At 41.5% G+C, this 12,425-nt stretch overlaps 1 pseudogene; it reads right to left on the bottom strand.

Moving 5' to 3' along the window:
* Nucleotides 1–519: 519 nt before the first annotated feature.
* On the bottom strand, nucleotides 520–3,446 carry LOC121916607 (annotated as a pseudogene).
* Nucleotides 3,447–12,425: the final 8,979 nt, after the last annotated feature.

Raw genomic sequence — 12,425 nt, forward strand, 5'->3', positions numbered from 1 at the left:
CATCATCTCTGTCGCTTTTTCAAAGTCGCGCCAAATCTCATCCGGCGCCGTTTGCCGGTCCCCGACGCCCTCTTACAGCTAGTTCCCCTCATCCCCATCTTCATCACGGCTAACTGATTCTTCTGTCAAATCCAGAAAAAACACAGGACATCACCGCTTAGCAAAGTGACTATTTTTTAATGCGTGTACATTTTGCAAAAACGTGATGGACTTGTGGCGCAAAAGGCACGGTTCAAGGCGGTCCAATGCTTGGTGTCCTTTTCATTTAAAAACTGGGTAGTGCGATCTCAAGGTGAGTTGTGAAAAAGTTGGCCTGGGTCTCCGAATTCGAATCCAGGACTTTCAGCAAAGTGTTAGCGTCCGACGCAATAAAGAGTGAGTAATGTGTCCACGATTGTGCGATTGAGCCACCGCTCTGACTTGGCGGTCAGCAAAGAGTGACTGAGTCCCATTCGTCCCTCCCCCGAAATCACCCCGCACCCTTATGTGTCGGATGGCGGCGAAAAAATGCGCCGAGCGTCAAGTCCACGTCTCCGGCTCCTCGGTGGCGTCCAGCAATTGGCGCACGTAAGCAGAGGTCCCGAGGAGGACGTGGCCGTGGCTTGCATGGTCAGCAGCGTCCAGCGGAGGGCTTCCTGCAGTCAGCGAGGAAAGAGAGAGAAGAGAGGTCACGTGCACAAATATTTATGATTTATTTTTATATGCAATATAAATAAATTTATAGATTGTGTGTGGTGTGTGTGTGTGTGTGTGTAATATATTATATATATATATATATTCCATCAGGACTAGCCTGGAAGAAGGAAGAGCCCTCCTCCAATCCATCTGCCTTGGTCCAGGCCTCAAGGGAGAGAAGATACCACTGGACCTCATCCCTTTCCCTCCATCATTCCCTTCTCCTTTGTTTCGTTTCTTTTAGATTGTAAGCCTGAGGGCAAGGAATTGTCTGATTAAAAATAATATTGGCCGCCCTGAGAGCCATTAAGGGTGAAGGGCGGGATATAAATACTTAAATAAATAAATATCTAAGTTATATATATATAATAGTATATATAATATATATGTAATTTATTATATATATCATTTATTATATATAATAAATCATAAATATTTTATTTAGTTATTTATTAAATTTATTAAATTATTATTTAATTACACAGCTTCGCCTTTTTAATAGGTTTCTCTCTAGGAATCGCTATTATTATTATTATTATTATTATTATTTATCCCACCTCATCCAGCGGCTTACAAACAGTAAAATTACAAAATACAATAAAAACACAGAATAATAATAATAGTAATATATTAATAAAAATAAATAAACATTATATATAAACATTATTATTAATAATTTATCCTGCCTCCTCCAAATTAAAAATACAATAAAAAGTACAGTTAAAATACGTAAAATAACAAAATTAATAATTAAATTATAAAAATTATTATCTAAAAATAAATTGAAATTAATAACAATAATAGTAAAAATACCACAAAATAGTAAAATGCAAATATGAAACATTATTAAAATACAGAACAAACCCATTATCCCTAGTTTATATTTAATAATAAAATAATAAAAAATATTTTATTAATATTAAATAATTGTTATTCGGGGCCATATAGCTGTGGCGGGAGGGCCAGAGATTCCTAGAGAGGATACTTCTCTATGCATTTGTAGGCCCTCCAGTGTTAATCTATGGGGAGATGTTGACCAGAGAGTTGCACGGAGGACCTAACAGATTCCTAGAGAGGACACTTCTGGCAGAAAGAGGCTCCTCCCTCCTTAACTGTCATTTTTCGCCTCTTTGAGGGAGAGAGTAGGCTGGCCCGGTTCCATCACGACTGCCTGAAGAGCCCTCCCTCCGGTCCATCTGCCTTTGGTCCAGGCCTCAGAGGAGAGATGAATGCTGGACCTGATCCCCACCCCCTCACTGTTCCCTTCTCTTTTGTGTCTTGTCTCTTTAGATTGTAAGCCTGAGGGCAGGGAACTGTCTGTTTCCCCTGTATTGTAACCGCTCGGATTCCCAGTGATTGGGCGGTATATAAATAAACCTATATTATCTAATGTTATTCTAGGGAAATATTGACCATAAGTTGCGTTGGAGGACCTGGAGATTCTAGACAGGACCCTCTCTAGGTTTCTAAGATCCTATGGTCCAATTCGTAAGATGTTGACACGCTAAGGGGGGAACAAGATGCGGTGACCCGCTATCCGTTTGCGCCTGTAGCATCGCACGTGTAGGACATGCTGTAAGCCCGCATAGCGTCACCTTGACGTTCAAGCAGCCGACAAAGTCCGGGGGTCGGTCTTGTAAAGGTCAAAAAGGTCACGATCACGTCGATCCGGCGGTCGCGGTTTCCGTGACGCCAGGATCTGATAGCCGTCACCTGTCGATAAAAAGTTGGATCAAATTGCGTAAGAATGGATGGAGTTAGACCCTTGAAAAATGGTTTCATAAGTCCCCTCCCACTAAAATATCCCTTGGTGGTCTTCCATCCAAGGACCATTCAGGGCGACCCTGCTTAGCATTCGAGATCGAATGGGAATCTGGTCCCTTTGGGGTATTGACAGACTTGTTGCCTAGGAAACCCCTAATGCCACAGATATCGGTCTAGCCAGTCAGGTCATTCTCACCTTGACTGGCCGCCACGCCTGACCCGCTGCCAGCACCACAAACAACGGGGCCGTCGTCCAGCGTCCGGAAGAACGCCTCCGTCTCCACGATGGTCCCATCTTCATCCCAAGGCCAGCGGACGTTGCCAACAAGAAGGAAGGGCGCCACGGACCTACAGAAACGAAAGCGGTCCAAGCCTTGCCCTTGATGTCCAGCACTGCACTGGACATCCAGCCGTGTCATCTAGGGCCCACCTTCTCTTGAAGGTCCTCCAGGCTTTCAGCCACGATCCCTTTGCGCAGTGTCCGGTCGCAGTTGGTCAATCGAATGCCGGAATGGCGGAGGAGGAGGAGGGACTGACCAGCAGCTGGTGGGTCATCAAGCGCGGGCCGAGATGCACCTGTACAGCGTAATTCAATAATCAATCATAATTAATCGATAATTGATCAATAATTGATCGACAATCAATAAAGAAGCGCGACTTACTTGGAGAGGGATCTTGGGGAGAAGGCCCAGCGACTTCTTGCGTAGTCCCATCCTCGCAAAGACAGTTTTGCCTCTGAGCTGCAAAGGAAATAGTGTGTGTGTGTGTATATTACACACACGACACGACGCACAGACCACACAACACAGTGTGTGTGGTGTGGTGTGTGTGTGTGTATGCTTGGATTTGGATGCAGAGAAGGGCGAGGCGGCTGCTCTCGGCGCAGGTTGCATCACGCAGTGCAACTAAAGGGACTGACTCACTGTTAGGCCATCTAAGGCCAAAGAGCAGAGGTCGAAGGTCCCACCGGTGAGCGAACGCCATGTCTTGGACAAAGGCCCAGTCATCCCCCGGCCAAATGGGAGCTGCAATGCCCCAAATCCACTTCTTCTTCGACACGGAGAAGGGCATTCGGCTCAGCCTCCTTATCACAAAGTATTAGGGCGGGTATTTATAATTATTGATGTTTAATTGATTAAATGCATAGAATTCATAGAGTTGGAGAGAACCACTAGGGCCATCCAGTCCAACCCCATTCTGACCATGCAGGAAATCCAAAAAAATTCATCCCAATAGAGATGGCCATTTCTAGCACTGTTGTAAAGACCTCCAAGGAAGGAGGAACTCTATTCACCGCTCGAGAGTGCATTTTCCATTTGTCCGAACAGCCCCTTACTATAGGATAGTTCCTCCTAATGTGGTCAGTGGAATATCTGTTTCCCTGTAGTTTGCATCACATTTTTCCCCAGTCCTGTTCTCTGAGCACAAAAAACGAAAAACAAGCTTGCTCCCTCTTCAACAAACAATGACATTCCTTTGCAAATATATTTAAACAGGGCTATCATATCACCTCTTAGCTATTATCTCTTCTCCAGGCTTAAAAAACATCCCCCAGCTCCACCTAAGTGGCGTTCCTCATAGGGCATGGTTGTGTCCAACCCTTCACCAGTTTAGTAGAGAGTCCCTCCTACGTTGGACACATGCTACAGTTTCCTCAAATGTCCATTTTGTGAATTGTGGTGACCAGAACTGGACGACAATATTCCAGGTGGAGCCTGACACAGAGCAGAATATAGTGGCACTATTAACTTCCCTTGATCTATGACAACTATACTTCTATTGATGCCAGCCTAAAATTTGCATTGAGCCTTTTTAAGGACGCCGATCATCACACTATTGAATCATTTTCAAACTTGTGGTTCTTACTTGGACTCCAGATCCCTTATCACATGTTGTCTCCTTAAGCACCATTGGTGTCACCCAGTCCTACATACCTGTGCATTTCTATTTTTCCGCCTGATGTAGACAATGCCTTACCATTTGTCTACCTGTTGAATTTCATTGTTTGTTAGCTGTGGCCCAGCTGTTCCTAGTCTATTCATGTCATTTTGAATGTTGATCCTGTCTCTGGTTAGTAGTAGCTATTCCTCCTAATTTTGGTTTGGTCATTGCTGCAAATTTGATAAAGTATGGCTCCCAATTAAATGTAATCCAGGGTCATTAATAAAATGTTGAATAGCACTGGGCTAACCGGACAGAGCCCTTTGGGACCCCAACTGGTCAACTTCTCTCCAGTGATGAAAAAGAGACCAATTGTTGAGCACACCCTTTGGGTTCGGGTCGGGCCAGGTCCAAAACCAATTACAAATCCATGTACAAGTTACTTTGTCCTAGACACAGTTTACAAGCTTGTTTTGCAAGTAGTGGGTTCATTGGGAAGCTTGTCAAAGTCCTTACTGAAATCAAGATTATATAACTATATCCACAGCATTCCCTTCTATCGACCAAGTGCTAGGTTATAAATTTTATCAAAGAAAGAGATTAGGTTTTTCTGGCCATGACTTGTTTCTTCTTCTCTGAAAACCCATGTGAGTTTTGACTTTTGTGATTATGGCATGTGCTCTCTAGATGGTTCACAGACTCTCTGTTTAATGATTCTGCTCCAGAATCTTTACCTGGTATTGATGTCAGACTAACTGGAACGAATAATTGTTGGGATCATCTTGCTTTCCCCTTTTTTGAAGATGGGGACAAACGTTTGCGACCTCCTCCATTCTGACTGGGATACTCTAACCTGTTTTAACCAGGAGTTTTTCAAAGATTATTGCCAAATGGCTACCGATATTAACATTTGGCCAAGGTTACTTTTAATACCCTTGGATTGGAGTTTCATATGCTGGTCACCGGGAGACTTTAAATTACATTTAGATTGAACAATGGTGTTACCTCTACTATCTTCTTACACTTATTCTGTGCTGAAATTACACCCTATTCTGTCATCTGCTCCATTATCCTACAGTTGAGCCTCCCTTTCCTTTCTGAGAAAGACTGAGGCAAAGAAGGTGTTGAGTTAATTCCTGCTTTCTTTGCTCTGTCTTCTGTTAGCATTTGTGCCATCTTCTCCACAGAAGTGCCCTACCGTTTCCTCCTTCTTCTTTCCTTGTGCTTGGCGGATCATAATCCAAAAAAGGCCTCTTGTTATTGTTTCTTAACCTGCTCTTGCAAAAGCCTGAGTTCATTCTGTGCTTTAGCTTTTCTTTCTGACCTTATCTCTACACTTGCTAGCTATTGTTTATAGTCCTCTTTGGTGATTTCCCCATTTTTTCCATTTCCTTATACATCTTCCGTTGTAAAATTTAGCTGAGCTGAAAGTTCCTTTGTCATCCATCCTGTTTCTTGTTAATTGAGTAGTATATTTTTTTGTTACTGTGTTTTATTTGATTTTTATACTTGGTTATAGTTATTATTACTTCAAATTACTAGCCATTGATATTACATTTATTAAATATATTATCTTATTTACACTTAATTATATTTTATTATATTATAGTTATATTTGTTGGATTTATTATGTATATTATTTTTATATTTATTATATTAGGTATTAATATGTACCACTTATTATGAAATTAATATTTTATATATTAAAGATTATATTTACGTATTTCTTAATTATTATTTATTACACATTAATTCTTATTTATATTTATAATTATTTATTTAATTGGTTATTTATTATTATATGATTATATTTATTGTGGTGTTTGTTGTTGTATTTATATTTATTTTATATTGATTATTATGATAGTATAGCACTACTAATGTTGCCAGAAGTCGACATCTTAAGAATGTGCACTATAGAGTGTTTTCTGCTAGAAATTGTATCGCTTCCCCCAGTCGGCAAACTACTATGGTCAACGTCCATAAAAAGTTGCGCACGGATGCTCTAGAAATCCTTTAGAGAGGAACGTAACCGATCAAATCCTGAATAGCCAAATCTGCGAAGGTCGAGGAGGGTCGGATTCCTATAATCCTACAGTTTCTTAGGTTAACGATGTGCTGGCACGTAACCATTGCAGCATGGCGATTTGACGCGTCCAACCTGGTTCGGGTTCGTAAAATCCCAAACCCTTACACCTACACTTACCTTGCCAGTCTCTTTTGCCAAAGAACGACAGACAGAAATAGTCTTTTGGAAAGACGACAAAGTGCGTTTGTAAATAATACCTTCCGAAGGGAAAACTGCGAAGGATTGGCGTACGGCGGCTCATTGATCTAATCGCCTTGGCTTTATCATGTCCTAAAGTGGAAAAAATGAATTACCTACAATTAACTGGGATTAATGTGGAGGGATGCCAAGGGCTGGTCCGCCTGGAACGCCATTGGACGCAAGCCCTGAAAAACGCCGCATTTTTCTAATATAATGGAATGGCACCTGCTTCTCTCCAAGCCTTTAAGCGTTTGTGTCTATGAGGCATATATATAATATAGATAGATATATTACACACACACACCACAACACTATATTGAGATACATATACTATAGATACACTACGAACACACACATAAATACACGTATATGTTACAGTATCCGTTATGTTAAGGGTTTGAATATTTTCATATATATATATAGATAAATATATAGTTGAGAGAAGAGAAGAGAGAGAAAGGTGTCCCGTGCAATAAAATAGCAAATGGAAAGTTTTTGGCATATATAAAGAATATAATATATAGTAGATTATATATAGGTGGCCCTTGTATAAAATGGCAAAAATCAAGATTTTTTTTGCATATATAAATTATATTATAGAAATTTACTATATTAAATTAAGTATTTAATTAGAGTATATCATTTATCTATGCTAAAAACTTGATTATAGTATTATTTATTATAACATAATTACTTATAATCTAATAAATAATACTCCCATCATCTGATCAATCTTACTACATCGATTAATAATCCCTCTTTCCCTAACTCTATAGAATACAATATAAATAAATCTACAGATAAATATAATCCGTTAATAGTCTATCTCGTTAGATCTACACCCATAAAGTGTCTGCTATATCAATTTACATTTTGGCATTCTAACTTCTATTAATAATCCAACGTCATATTTCCACCTTCTCTCACCGTTTAATCTATTCTAGCGGTCGGTAGGTCATGTGTCTCTCTATCTAGATATCTCTGTCCTTCTCTCTCTATCTTCTCTGTGTCTCTGTGTGTCCTCTATCTCTATCTCTATATCTATGGCTGCCCTGATCACCGCTGTGCCTTGTATGCCTTCCCAGAACCCCAGGGTCTACTTCCTGCTTGGGATCCTTCGAGATCACAAGGCTGCCTGTATTTCCTTGGGGGCTCCTGTCATCTTATTCATTAATGCAAACGAGTGAGTGCTAAGTACTTCCGTTTGGGAGATGGAGAGGAAGGCAAGGCTTAAGGAATTCAGAAGATCAAGGGATATCAAGGCAAGTGTTCCTCATCAAGTCTCCCATCAAAGGACTTTTAGGGCTATTGACTTATGGAGAACCTACATTTTCCAGAGGATTTTATTAGCAAGATTTAATTAATTTATATTCCAGTGTTCGCAGAAACATTCCAATATGGTCGCAAGTCCCAGTTCCAGGTTTGTTCCCATAACAAAATCTGAGAGGGGGGGGCGCAACCGATTGTCCACTTCCATATTTTGGTTTTAGAGTATGTTATATTATTTAAATTTTTATATTAGTTTTACATACAGGGGCCGCGGGTTACGAAATTATTCGTAACGCGGTGCCAAGGCGTTCGAACCCGAAAAGCCTTCGTAAGCCGAATTGCCATAGGCGCTAATGGGGAAAGCCGCGATTCCTCCCGGGCGAAAAAGCCGAAAAAAAGCACCAAGTTTTTTTCGTAACCCGAAAAAAACATTCGTACCCCGAAACAAGAATTCCCCGATGGGATTGTTTTTCGTATCCCCAAAATTTCGTAACTGGGTATTTCCGATCCCGAGGTACCACTGGATTTACATTGTTTTACATTAATTTATTTTACAATTATTTATATTATTTTATATTTAAATTATTCTATATTATTTTACATTTTGATATTTTATATTATTTTACATACAACATGAATTTTAATTTTTAACTATTACTTATTTTTATTTTGATTTTACAGTATTTGACATTAGTTTATATTAGTGACAGTATTTGACAAATATTTACAGTATTTTATATTGACATTATTGATATTATTTTAATTAACTTATTTTAACATATATTTGATATTATTTTTGCATAACCCATGCCAGTTTCTGCAGAAATCTGTTCTAGGTTTTCACATCTAAGGAGCTGCATTGAGACCCATTGAAGGAACATAGAGACCAAAGACCTGAATATCTGGAAAACCCCTACCAGATTTTTAGCTTCCCGCCGACCCGGAATTCGGTCAGATTTCGCCTCTGCCCAAGTGACGGAGACACCCAAAGCGTGTGTGTTTTTGTGCAACGCGTGCCCGCTGGTGTTTTTCATGAGCCAACTAACAACTGAAGGGCGTTATTTATGAAACCGTGTCCCGCTCTCCTGAGACCGGATTAATGAGCGGGAAATCGAAGGAAGGGAATTGGGGCTGCCTTTGAAGAGACTCGGCGGCGTGTGTGGTGTGTTTGTGTCTCTGAGGATGAGACACAAAGTTGTGCGCCTAATCCCATTCTGGCCTTTGTTTTAGGACACTTCCAAACTTCTTTCTCCCTTGGCAGGAAGAGCATGAATAACGAAGATAGAAGGGACTACTAGTCAGATTTATATTATTATTTTATAGAAATGTTTTATATACTTATTTATTATTGATATATTCCTTCCTTAATAAACTTTATTTGTATACTATTTGCCTTGCCCATCCAGGCAAAAATAATAATTTTATATATTAATATATGAATTTTAGTTATATTTTATTTTATTTAGTTTATTATTAGTTTATATATTGTTTATATGTTAATAAATATTCATAACATAGATTTGATATATTTTTATTTCATTATTTATATATTTATTTATTTTTAAGATCACCTGAGTTTACAGTCCTAGTCAAATCTGGAAATGTTTAACATGAACATCCCCAGTCTTATTCCCAATAATATTTTTTTAAGGAAGGGAGCTTCTGGCATCAGGAGCTCATGCTGTTCGTGTGGGTCCATCACTTTCAGTTTGTCTGAAGAATGGGTTGGATTCAGTCAGTGCGTGGAAGCCACTGAAATGAGATTATTTAATTTTTAGACGAACAATAGTAATTATCCCTTACTTAAAATCTGTCTTCGTCACGTTGGAGGACAGCAGATGCAGTACTCAAGAAACAGGGTGGTGCCTTCAGCCATGTCGAACTATGGTGTCCTATCATGGGAGTTTCTTAGTAAAGGATGTGTTCAGAGGGTTTGACTGGCCTTCCTTTGAGGCTGAGAAATGTGACTTGCCCATGGTCACCCAGTGGGTTTTCCCTGGCCAAGCATGGAAGCAGTTACTAAGAAATAGATTAAGCAACATATAATGAGCTCCTCCCTTTAAAAATTACACACACCACACACACACACACAACACGCTTATTGTGACGTCACTTCTCAAGATTGATGAAGAACAGCTTAGTTGTTCAGAAGAGGTAAACATAAAACAAAAGTGAAAGAAATCACCTATTACCTCACATCTGTATTATTCGGTAGTGGAAGCATTGAACGCCGCCCTTGTCGTGGGGGAGAGGCGTGCGTACCCAGATGAAGCTGGGAGCTATGCTGGCGGTGGTATAATAGCCACCGGCAGGGCCTCCCAGGCCAGACAGGTCACCCAAGGTCTGACCAAGAGTGCCAAAGGGCAGGATGGGCTCTCTACCTATGCAAACCATCCTTGGAGAAGAAAACTCTAATCCCAAAACCCGGGCAGATGGTGCTCGCGAACCCTGCAAGGTCAACCCATCTCAGAAGAGGAAACTCTAATAATCCTAAGACCCAAGGCCGGGCTGCCACTGTCCATAGCTTGTCAAGGCCTCACAGACGAACCTCTGGTTTAAAGGGTGAGGCCATGTCTGGGCTACACTGTGCTCCCCACCCAGAAGAATCCATGCACAGGCTTGAAGGACACATCCCAATCTCCTAAAAAGCCCTGCCAGCGATAGGCAGGACAAACGCAGGTGTAAAGATGGCACTGGAAGCTGCAGACCCAACCATCATGCAGGCGGTTCAGGACTGGGCGCTCGATATGACCGGGGAGATAGTCTTGTTTGGCAGATCCTGATGATCAAGCAGCCTTTTTTTAAGAGGACTGCTTGCTCCATATGGAGAGGGGGCCGTAGAAAAGGTGGCCTAAGAAAGCTCATCCCCAACAACTCGGTTGGCCTTAGCCGCGGCCAACGGGAATCTTCTTTGCGGTCAAACAAAACAAAGAGACAAGGGCACACACCAGCTCCCAAAGGTGCAAACAGACGAACGCGTGCATGCTGGAACATCAGAACCATGCAAGATTCCTGCAGACAGTGGGAACGTCCTGAGCGTCGTTCTGCTCGAATAGCCCATGAATTGTTTACGACTTAACAGCCAACATTGCTGCTCTGTATTGAAAAGTTTCGTCTCCATGAGGAAGGCGCCCTTAAAAGACAAGGTGCCGGCTACACACCTAGTGGTCTGGCACCCAAAACTGAAAACATCTTTTAGGTGTAGAGGTTTCATGATCAAAAATTCCATGTCCTCCAAACTCGAACACCTGCCAACAGACACTCTGATCGCTTATCTCCTTACGCATCCCACTGTTGGTCGCTCTTCAGTATAGATGCCCCAACGATGCAAGCCGACCCGGCGGAGAAAGACAAATTTCTACTCGATCTACGCCACCTTATACAAAAAGGTCTCTGCAGAAGACAAAATCATTATCCTAGGTGACTTCAATGCTAGAGTAGGAAAGAACTTCGAAGCCTGGAAAGGTGTTTTTAAGCAAGCATGGTGTTGGAAACTGTAAATGATACGGACCGTCCTCCTGCTATAATTTTTGTGCAGAACAGCAGCTGACTAATTACAAACACCGATCTTTCAGGGCAGAAAGACGCCTGAAGGACACCTGGTGCACCCCAATCCAACACTGGCCCTCATTGACTAATATCCCCTAGTGCGCCAGAGAAATAGCGCGATGTCCCGTCGACCCGAGTGATGCCCAGTGCAGAACGTCAAACAGATCATCGCCTCGTAAGATGTAAACTAAATCTTCACTTTAAAGTTTAACCTAAGAGTGGTGGGCAATCCTAAAGAGGAGACCTCCAATTTAACAAACTCCACAAAGCTGCATAAGAAGACAACTTCCAGGCCAATTTTGCAACAAAACCTGACGACACCCTATAGACTCTTCTCCTACACGCTTTGGCAACATATCCAAAAAACAAAGCATCCTGCAGTACTGCGGAAAATCCTTAGGGTTCTCGGTCAAGAAAAAACACGACGGTTTGTGAAAACAACCAAGAATCCCAGGAGCCTGTTTGCAAAAGAAGAGAACTGCTCACCAGGCAACACCTCGCCCAGCCATCCTGCATGCCAAAAAAGCAGCCTTCGCTTCGCATGTATCAACTCCAACACAAACTCAGAGACATTCAGACGATAGAGCAAAGTGGGTGGAATCAAGGGAGAAAGCAGAAAAGACACAACGTTGTGCAGATCGGGTGATTCCCAGAGGATTTAACGAAGCTCTTAAAGCATGTTTGGACCTACATAATCAACCCAAGCTCCTATATAGGTCAGATGGTCAAACCGAACCACAGATAAAGCTTCCATTCTGGACCGATGGGCTGAACACTGCCAAAGCCTCTTTAAGTGCCAACCGAGTAGTCCAAGATTTCAGCTATTCACAGATGACAACACAACGATGAGAAAGAATTGGACATAGCCCCCACTTTGGAAGAAACCGTTAAGGCTATACAGAAGATGAAAAAGGGGCGAAGGCTGCCGGGATTGATTTGGGAATTCCCACCTGAAACTTGGAAACATGGAAGGTCGATGCACTCCATGCTAAACCCACAAACTCCTTGTGAGTTGCTG

This window comes from Sceloporus undulatus, chromosome 10 (genome assembly GCF_019175285.1).
Source record: "Sceloporus undulatus isolate JIND9_A2432 ecotype Alabama chromosome 10, SceUnd_v1.1, whole genome shotgun sequence".
Lineage (NCBI taxonomy): Eukaryota > Metazoa > Chordata > Lepidosauria > Squamata > Phrynosomatidae > Sceloporus > Sceloporus undulatus.